Below are 11,262 nucleotides of genomic sequence, written 5' to 3' on the forward strand. Positions count from 1 at the left end.
GGAAGAGGAGTTCAGCTCCCGCCCTGTGACTAGGCTTTTTCTTCCAGGTAGCTCTGTGGAGTTTTATTGAGAGCAGTCCGCGGAGGCCCTCACGGGACATTTGGGCTTAGTGGTTTATGAGGGGTACAATGCTGACCACTCTAATCCTCAGGACGAAATAAACACCGTTAAAATCAAATTCAAGTAAAAAAAGATTAGGATGCGGGACGGCAGCCTCAACGGTTCAGGCTCTGCCGGATTGAGTACTTAAAAAAAAAATCATATTTGTTCTTGAGCTGCACTGAATTTGTATGCAATACAGGAGTCGACCAAAACTGTTTTTGCGTCACACTGAGCGGCTAATTGCGGAGAGGTTTGTTGTAACAATCAAATTTCGTGCATCTCCGATGGGTCTGGGTAAAAGTCGGATCTACACGGATCTTCATGAATTCATATGATTTTTACATTGAAATGAAATAAAACCAGTATTATTCTGTAGATCCTGTCTTATAGGCAGGACCACAAAAATCATGCCTCTACGGATTCGTGGCGCCTCAGCAGTGCAAAAACAGGGTTCCAAAGCATGGATCCTCATGAATTCATATGATTTTTATGGTGAAATGAAATCAAACCACCATCATGTTGTAGATCCTCTCGTATAGGCAGCACCAGAAAAATCATGCCTCCAGGAATTTCAGCACCACAACACTGAAAAAACATGTTTCCAAACCATGGATCCTCATGATTTTTGCTTTGGGCCACCCCAAGCTCACCAGACAATCACATATCATGTCCATGGGCAGAGTTTGCACCACAGAAATCATGGATTCACAGCTCTTGGCAGCACCATGGGAAAAAAACCTTGGTTTTGAACCACGGATCCTCTTGGATCCACATGATTTTTGCCTTGGATCCCCCCCAAGATCACTATCCAGTCACATATAGATGTGGGCAGAGCCACTGCTTTGTGGCAGCGCCAAGGACCAAAAACTTTGGATCACGGATCCTCATGGATCCACATGATTTTTGCTTTGGATCCCCCCAAGATCACCATCCAGTCACATATCATGTCCATGGGCAGAGTTTGCACCCCAGAAATCGTGGCTCCATGGCTTCGTGGCAGTGCCAGGAACCAAAAATGTGGTTTTGAACCACGGATCCACATGATTTCTGCTTCGGATCCCCCGAAGCTCACCATCCAATCACATATCATGTCCATGGGCAGAGTTTGCACCACATAAAGCGTGGATCCATGGCTTCGTGGCAGCGCCAGGGACAAAAAACCTGGTTTCAGACCACGGATCTTAATAGATCTTTCTGTTCTTGCTTCGGATCACCCCAAGCTCCCCCTGGAGTCATATATCAATGCCCACAACTTATATCCTAAAACCATGGATCCACAGCTTTTTGGTGACACCTTGGAGCAAAAACTGGTCCTACACCATGGATCCTAATAGATTTTTCTGTTCTTGCTTCATATCATCCCAAGCTCCCCCTCAAATAATATATCATGTCAATGGCCACAACTTATATCCCATTACCATGGATCCACAGTTTTGTGGTGACACCATGGAGCAAAAAATGGTCCTGCACCATGGAACCACATGGATCCTCATGGTTTTTGCTCAGGGTCACCCAAACATCAACATCAAACCATGTATCATGTCCATGGGTAGGGTCTGCACCACAGAAGTTATGGGTCCATGGGTTTGTGGCAATCCCATGGAGCAAGAACAGAGTTCCAGACTATAGATCCTCATGGATCCTCAGAATGTCAATTTTCGAAACTTTGTGTGTGAGCATCACAAACTCAACATCTACTTGCTTATAGCATCGCTGGCCACTGTTTATGGCACGGAAGTTTACTCAATCATCTCCATACCACCATATTACAAAATCGGATATCTAAAGTACAGATATCTCATAGATTCATACTTATGATTGGACCCTCTGAAACGCAACATTGAATCACATTTCACAGCAGGATCCACAAACTATGCCACAAAAAACACCATTTTATGACACCAACTTTATAAAGAAACTTTGGTAGAAACATGGATCATCATGTAGCATGTCAGTGAATGCTCAACCCACCCACTTCTGCAAGTTCGGCTGGCTGTGGCTCTTTGGGCTCAAAAAAGGGGTAAGGGAGAAGGATGAAGCTCACTCTCCCTTTTCATGGTGTTACCAATCCAAAGTTGGCCCCTATGGCGATTTCTCAACACGGAGCCCACAGCACCCATCCTGCTGAAAATCTCTGCAGCAATCTTGTGTTTCATGGTCTTCTTTCACCCTTTCTTTTGCAATGCTAGAATACAGGTTTTCCTTGGTCGTCTTATAACAGGATTAATTAGGGTTGCCAAGTTGAATTCAAGAAATATCTGGGGACTTTGGGGGTGGAGCCAGGAGACATTGGGGGTGGAGCCAGGACCAAGGGTCTGACAAGCATGATTGAACTCCAAAGGGATTTCTGGCAATCACATTTAAAGGGACTGCAAATGTTTCAAATACCCTCCATTCATTAGGAATAGTGAAGGATTGGGGCACCTTCTTTTGAGGCTCATAGAATTGGACCCCCTAGTCTAATCCTTTTGAAATTTCGTGAGTATTTAGGGGAGAGGCACTGGATGTCTCTACCCCAAAACACAGCCCCTGCAGAGCCCCAGATAGCCGTGGATGAATTTTCCATTATACCCTATGGGAATCGGTCTCCTTAGGGAATAATGGAGTGTCCAGCAGACACTACCCTGCCCGCCCCGTTTCTGATGACCCTGAAGTGGGGGAAGGACCTCCAAACAGGGGGATTCTTTGCCCCTACCTGGGGATTGGCTACCCTAGTTTCCAGGTTAAAATGTAGGCCACATAGAGTGAATTACAGTAATCTAGCCTGGGAGTGACCATGGCTAGGTCTGAACAATTACCATGGCTAGGTCTGAACGAGACAGGAGGCAAGTTAGTTGCCTGGCTTGGCATAGATGGAAGAATGCAATATGTGTGACCTGGGCCTCCACTGGAAGAGAGGCATCCAAGGTCACTCCCAAGCTCTTGACTGTTGGTGCCAGTGTTGAGGGTGCCCCATCAAGAGCAGGCAACCTACACTCCAGCTCCAACCCCAGTCCCCCTAGCCACAGAACCTCCATCTTTGAATGGTTCAGTTTCAACCTACTCTGCTTCAGCAAGCCCACCACTGCCTCCAAACCCACAGCCAAGGATGACGGGATTGAGGTCAATCGGTCACCGAACAGCAAATACAGCTGAGTGTCATCTGCATAGTGATGACACCCTAGCCCAAAACGCCATACCAGCTGGGCAAGGGGAGAGGAGTGCCCCTTCAGGAACCCAACAAACCAGAGGGTGTTGTGAGGACACATCTTCTCCTTGTGCCACCCTTTGTCCTCATTCATGGAGAAAAGAGGAGAGCCATTGTAAGGCCAAGTCACGTATTCCCATGTCAGCAAGGCGGTGAGTCAACAGATCGTAGTCGGCTGTATCAAACGCTTCTGTGAGATCCAATGATAACAGCAGTGCCAACCCGCCTTGGTCCAGCTGCATTCGGAGGTCATCTGATTAGAGCAACCAGAACAATCTCAGTCCTGTGGCCAGGATGGAAACCCAACTGGAATGGATCTAGCACCGATGTGTCCTCCAGGAAGCCCTGGAGCTGCTCAGCTACTGCTCTCTGAATTACCTTTCCCAGAAACGTTAGATTTCATACTGAGCGGTAACTGGCCAGATCCGCAGAATCTAATGATGGCTTCTTTAAGAGTGATATAACCACTGCTTCCTTTAGGCCCTTTGGAAACATCCCGGTTTCTAGGGACAGGTTGATAATTTCCTTCATGACCCCGGATCCTCACATCACCAGCCCTAACCAGCCACAAGGGACATAGGTCTCGTAAGCAAGTGGTAGGTCTAACAGCTCCCAGGACCATGTCAACATCAGCAGAGGAGAGCAAGTTGAAAGAGTCACAAACTGAACCCAAAGACAGCCAAGGGGCCTCCAGTTCATTCACTGTGTCGAAATTGGCAGGTAGGTCATTGCGGAGCAACAAGACTTTATCCGCAAAAAAGTTCATGAATGTCTGAGAACTAATAGCCAAATTATTTCCTCTATTTGAGCCTCTAGTTGTGAAGGATCTTAGTGACCGAATTATTTTAAACATTTGAGCTTGGTGGGAGTAGGCCTGCCAAGCTCCTGTGGGGAGCTGGGGATCCCCCAGCCTGGAGGGCCCCAACTCGGCCGCAGGGAGCAGGTCGCTGGAGGGATCCCTGCACCCAAAGAGCCCTGTCGCCATGTGCTGTCCCTGGCATGATGATGTCACCCAGAAGTTATGTCATCACGCTGAGGACATTGTGCTAGGGACGCTCTAGGAGTCGCAGTAAAAACTCTATAGTACCATAGAGCTTTGCCACAAATTCTAGAGTGTTTCCGGTGTGACACTTTCTGGTTTCTGGCTGTGACTCTTTCAACTTGCTCTATGATACCATAGAGTTTTACTACAACTCCTAGAACATCCCCAGCACAACACCCCCAGTGCAATGACGTCACTGCCAGCAGTGGAGTGGATGCGATGGAGGCTGAGTAGAACTCCCTCTTTGCAGCCTTAACTGCCATCTAATAGGACTTTACCAACATCCTATGAGTTGTTCAAGCCATCTCGTCACAAGTATGTTTGTTTATGTTTATGTTTAATTCGATTTATACTCTGCCCTCCCCACCGAGGCTGTCAAACTCGCTTTAGTTGTCGGAGCTCTTGTTTCATCCCCTGGATTTCCTCTGTATACCAGGAGGATGATTTTGCACAGGAGCACAGAGAACATTGGGGTGCAATCTTTTCGATGGCTTCAGCAAGATGGGAATTCCAGTCCCCTACCAGCATTTAAGGAGGTGCAGGAGGGCTGTGGATCCTGCAGAGCGTTCTGGAACCCACTAGGGTCCATAAGTCTCCACAAGCAAGCAAAAACCAGCTCGTTACCCAGACAGGGAAGAGCGGAAATGTCCAGCCAGGCCTTCAAAACCAAATAGTCCAACCATGGCACATCTTCCTTTGAGGCTAGGTCCACATTCAACCCAATACTCAAGATCAAATCCAATGTATGGCATGCCTGATGTCTGGGGCCCGGGATGATTTTTTTGTGTCCCAGTGCTGCCATGGAAGTCATTAATTCCATAGCATGAACAGAAGTGTCAGACTTGTCTGCACGGACATTGAAGTCTCCCAAGATCAATAGCCATGGGAAATCCAAGGCCCACCTGGTCACCGTCTCAAGCAGGCTCAGAAGGCCATTTGCTGCTGAGCTAGGCAATCGGTACACCACACAGATGGCCGGAATCATCTCTGACTCCCACACCAGGCCAGCACATTCAATTCCGGTGATTTTCGGGATGGGGAGTGGTTTGAAGGAAAAAACCTCACGGATGAGCAAAGCCACCTGCACCCTGTGTTCGAGACTGATGCAAGATCGAAAAACCTGATGGGGCAAGCTCTTTCAGGGCGACCGTTCCCCCTTCCTGAACCCATATCTCGGTCACACAAGCCAGGTCTACATACTGAGCTACAAGGTAGTCTTGTAGAGTCTTGGTCTTGTTATTGATAGACCTGGCATTGCATAGCTGCAGTGTCAAAGCGGAATATATAACTCGTGCCCTCTCATCGAAGTTTCGAGGGATGTGACGAAGGTAGGAAGGGGACCTAGCATATCCATATCTCTGTCTCCTTCCATGCCAAGACCTTCTCCCACCGCCATACCTCCCTCTGCTCTGGATAACTGGAATCCGCAGCTCAGGGCTGGCATTTTACATGATGTTTTCAATATGCATGTTGTTCAACATATAGAGTCAGAGTTGGAAGGGGCCTCCAGGGTCATCTAGTCCAACCCCCTGCACAATGCAGGAAACTCACGAATACCTCCCCCCAAATTCACAGGATCTTCATTGCTGTCAGATGGCCATCTAACCTCTGTTTAAAAACCTCCAAGGAAGAAGAGCCCACCACCTCCTGAGGAAGCCTGTTCCACTGAGGAACCGCTCTAACTGTCAGGAAGCTCTTCCTAATGTTGAGCTGGAAACAGTCTGGTGCTAATTATATTTGATATTTTCTCGCTTCAGATGGCATTTCAGTATATATTAGATGTATTTCAGTCACACCATATCAGTCCTTCCATGTCAATTAAGAGCCTGCCGGAATAAAGTTGTCTTATAGGCCTTGCGGAACTGGGTGAAGTCCCGCAAGGCCCTAACTTTTTCCCGCAGTTGATTCCACCAATGGCGGAATAGTATTTCAATAGTATTTCTGACCATGTGATTTTACCCAGCATAGTTCAAGGTTACACTGCTTGCCTGTGGCATTCCAGATCCATTTTAAGGTGCTGGTAATAACCTTTAAAGCCCCATATGGCCTGGGACCTGTCAACCTTTGGGACCACCTCTCCCCATATGTGCCCCAGAGAGCACAATGTTCAGAGTCCCAAAATCTTATTCAGATTCATGGACTGAAGGAGGTTCGATTGTCCATCTCTAGAGCCAGAGCATTTTCGACCATAGCCCCCCCCCCTCTGTGGAATGCCCTCCCCAAAAACATAAGGGACCTCCGGGACCTGCCACAGTTCCACCGGACCTGTAAGACCGAACTATTTAAGCTTGCCTTCAATGGTTAAGGGGAGGTTGCAAATGTCCCACAGCACTGACAATCCCACTAGACAAATATTCAGAAATCGACATGCATTTTGTATTTTAAGGTTGAAATTTGGGGAAATTGATTTTATTGTATATAGTTTTTAATATTCTATGTAGTTTTTAACTGTTGTCAGCTGCCCTGAGCCCATTAGGGGAGGGCGGGATATAAATTTGATAAAATAAAATAAATAAAATAAGTTTGTCAAAGTTTGCCATTCTGAAGTCCAACCTGTAAGTCTCACTACATATAGCTTTTCCCTTCCCTAAGATGTAAATTTCAAAATCACATGGTCACTACTGCCCAGGGTGCCCACTATTTCCACTTCTTCAATCAGTTCTTCTGTGTTGGTGAGAATCAAGTCCAAAATAGCAGATCCCCTTGTTTCTTTCTTCACTTTCCAGAAAAGGAAGTTGTCAGCAAGACAAGTCAGGAATCTATTTGAACTTTCATTTTTAGCAGAGTTGGACTTCCAACAGATGTCCAGGTAACTGAAATCTCCCATGATCACTGTGTCCCTTCACTTGGAGAACTTTGCAATCTGTTGTAGGAGTCCAGGTAACTGAAATCTCCCATGATCACTGTGTCCCTTCTCTTGGAGAACTTTGCAATCTGTTGTAGGAGTATCTCATCCAAGTCTTCTGCCTGGATTGGTGGTCTATAGCAGACCCCTACTATAATATGACTGTTATTTCTTACTCCTTTTATTTTTACCCAGAGACTCTCAACTGAGCTGCCATGCTCAGATTCACATATTTTCTCACGTATATACCTCTTTCACATATACCGCTACACCTCTGCCCTTTCTCATTTGTCTGTCCCTTTTAAATAAGTTGTACCCCTGAATCCTAATATTCCAGTCGTGAATGTCATCCCACCAAGTTTGTGTAAGGCCTATTATGTCACAGTCTCCTTCCTGTATTAGGACTTCCAGTTCTGTTTGTTTCCCATTCTCTGTGCATTAGTGTATCCATGTTTTATGCATCCTGAGGGATTAGTTTCTGTACATACCTGCAAGTTAACATTACCTAGGGTATGCACCACTCTCTGCAAAGCTTTAGTGTTCTTATCCCCAGTTTCTGGCATCATACAAGGCTTTGAATCATTGTCTCGATTCCCCATACAATTTAGTTTAAAGCCCTCCTTATTAGATTAGCAAGGCTGTTACCAGTCATCCTTTTTCCTACTATTGTAAGATGCAAACCATCTCGCAATAGAAGACCACCCCTCTGAGCAAGGAGTTTCCAATTACCACCACCTTCGTCTTCCGATATTAGGGAGCAGAAGCGCCAGATTTCCTGTCCACAGGATCTTGAGAAGCTTCAAGCTTTGTGAAGGATGGGGAAGTAGCTCTTGTTCCAATGGTTCAGAATCAGTTACTGTGGGGAGATCCTGGAACCTATTGCTGAGCAGCAGAGGCTCAGAATATCTCCCGATTTTCCTGCTCCTTTGGGTTACATTTTTCCAGGAACCCTCCTCCTGTGTTGAGTTCTCTTCCAGTTGCTGAGTTACTTCCTCTTCCTCCTCTTGTCCTTTCAAGAGTGCCTCATGGGTTCTGTCAAGAAAATTTTCACCTTCCTTTACACACTGCAGTGTGGACAATCGTGCCTCCAGTAGGACTACTAACTCACACTTGCTGCAAGTGTAATTGCTGCTACTCTCAGGTAGAAATACATACACCTCACTGCCTCAGCTCCCTTAGTTAATATTTTTTCTGGAGCTGTATAATTTTTAAATTTTTTGTTATATGTACTATTTTATTAAGCTAGAAGATGTTTGACCACAACTGTATTATTTGTCATATCTCATTATTCATGCTAATGTCCTATATTTTATTTTCACATTTATTTTTTAAATATCTTACGTTTTACCTATTTAGGTCCATCTTGATTTTTACAATTTTTATGTGGTTGTTGTTGGCCTGCACTGTGCTGTGTATTTGGTCATGGACCATAATAAAGCAAACTGAAACTGAAACTGCCATCTGACAGCAATGAAGATCCTGTGAATTTAGGGGGACGTATTTGTGAGTTTCCTGCATTGTGCAGGGGGTTGGGCTAGATGACCCTGGAGGTCCTTTCCAACTCTATGATTCTAATAGCCCAATTTGATTAAAGAAATAATAATATAAAGATAACCCAATCAATCAATCCAAAACCATAATGTAATCAATTGGTATTCAATTAATTAATTCACTATCTCCTGTACAGAATTAAAATACAATTTGGGGGCCCACTATGTGATTTAATGGTATATTTCTTCTGAACCAATGCAAACATAATAATAATAAAATTTTATTTATACCCCGCCCTCCCCGCCAAGGCAGGCTCAGGGCGGCTTACAGGCATGGCAAAGCCATTGAACAATAAAACAGTTATACAATTCAATGAAATTACAATTTACTATTAAATTTTTACATAATCTAAAACAATCTAAAAACAGTCTAAAATATCTCTATTCACTGTTATCTCAGTTATTAATATTTGTGATGGCGTGATGTTTATTTCAAGCTCCATCTTGAAAGGCTAGCCGGAAGAGGGCGGTTTTGCACGCCCTACAGAATTGACTAAGGTCCCGTAGGGCCCGCACCTCTTCAGGCAGCTGGTTCCACCATTGGGGTGCTTTTATAGAGAAGGCCTGTTCTCTAGTTATTTTTAGTTTGGCCTCCTTTGGCTCAGGTACTTCTAGGAGATTTTGTGAGCTAGATCGTAGTGCTCTCTGAGGAACATATGGAGAGAGGCGGTCCCTAAGGTAGACAGGTCCTCGGCCATATAGGGCTTTAAAGGTAATAACCAGCACCTTGTAACGAACTCGGTAAACAATTAGCAGCCAATGCAGCTCCCGCAGCCTAGCCTGCACATGTTCCCACCGGGGTAGGCCCAATAGCAGTCTGGCTGCTGCGTTCTGCACTAGCTGCAGTTTCCAGGTTCGGCACAGGGGCAGCCCCATGTAGAGGGCATTACAGTAGTCTAGCCTTGAGGTGACCGTTGCATGGATCACTGTTGCTAGGTCACTGCGCTCCAGGAAGGGAGCCAACTGCCTCGCCCGCCTAAGATGAAAGAAGGCGGATTTGGCAGTGGCTGCCACCTGGGCCTCCATTATCAGGGAAGACTCCAGTAGCACTCCCAAGCTCCTGACCCTGCGCACTGGTACCAGTGATGCACCGTCAAAAGCAGGAAGGGAGATCCCTCCATCCGGAGCACCGCGTCCCAGGCACAGGACCTCCGTCTTCGCTGGATTCAATTTCAGCCCACTCGACCTGATCCAATCTGCTACGGCCTGCAGCGCCTGGTCCAGATTTATAGATCAAATTTATAGATCATCATAAAGATCCATGAGGATTCATAGTCTGGAACCATGCATTTGCTCCATGGTGTTGTCGCAAAGCCATGGAGCAAGCTATGCCCATGGACATCATATCTCATGGTGTGTTTTATGGCATGTTTGGGTGACTGAATGCAAAGACTCTGAGGATCCAAGAGGATCTGTGCTTCAGTACCATCTTTTGGCAGAATGGTGTCATCATGGACTCATGGATCCAAGACATTTCTTTTTTTTTTTTTTGTAAAAACAATTTTTATTATTCTACAACATATTATATCACTATTTCATTTACTTCTCTCAAATAAAAGTCAATATGTTGCATCACATTTTCCACCTCTCCTCCTCCCTTTCAAGACTTCCCCAGTGTTACTTACAATATAAAAGCAATAAAGGTAATTTAACATTTTTAAAAAAAACTGTTTAAAAAGAAAAAAGGAACTTATACTTCTTTATGGTTATTACCTCATTCGATTAATGATCTAGTATATTACTAAATTAAGTAATATTATCTATCTTATTATAATCTTTTAAGAAAGAACAAAATATTTTCTGGAATTTTATTTTGCTTCCACAACTGCACATACAATGTCCGTGCAGCTGAAAGCGTGTACCAAAGTAATGTTCTGTCTTGCTTCGGAAAATTTTCTATTAGTAATCCCAACAAAAAGATTTCCAGTGCATTCTTCACTTTGTATCCCAAAATCTTTGACATTTCTTGCTGGATCATTTGCCAATATTGTACAGCCCTTTCACAAGTCGACCACATATGGTAGAAGGACCCTTCATGTTTTTTTACATTTCCAACATCGATCAGACATCTGGTTATTTGTTTTCGACAGTTTTTTTGGTGTCATATACCATCTATACAACATTTTGTAACAATTTTCTCTTATGTTATTACATGTCGATATTTTCAGAGTTCTTCCACAAATATTCCCATTGTTCTGTCTGAATTTCCTTGTTTACATTAATTGTCCACTTTATCATTTGAGATTTTACCACTTCTTCCTCTGTAGACCATTTTAGTAACAGTTTATATACTCTTGAGATCAATTTTACGTCCTCACCAAACAGCATTTTCTCCATTTCTGTTTGTTCTTGTCTTATTCCTTCATTCCTAATATCCTGCTTCAGCAGACTTTTAATTTGTAACCATTGAAACCAATTAAATTTATAATCCAATTCTTCCACTGATTTTAATTCTGCTTTGCCTCCTTGTATTTTTAACAATTGTTTATATGGTAACCATTTCTCTTCCTCAATATCTGAATATAACTTTATTACT

The sequence above is a fragment of the Heteronotia binoei genome, chromosome 1, assembly GCF_032191835.1.
Source record: "Heteronotia binoei isolate CCM8104 ecotype False Entrance Well chromosome 1, APGP_CSIRO_Hbin_v1, whole genome shotgun sequence".
NCBI lineage: Eukaryota > Metazoa > Chordata > Lepidosauria > Squamata > Gekkonidae > Heteronotia > Heteronotia binoei.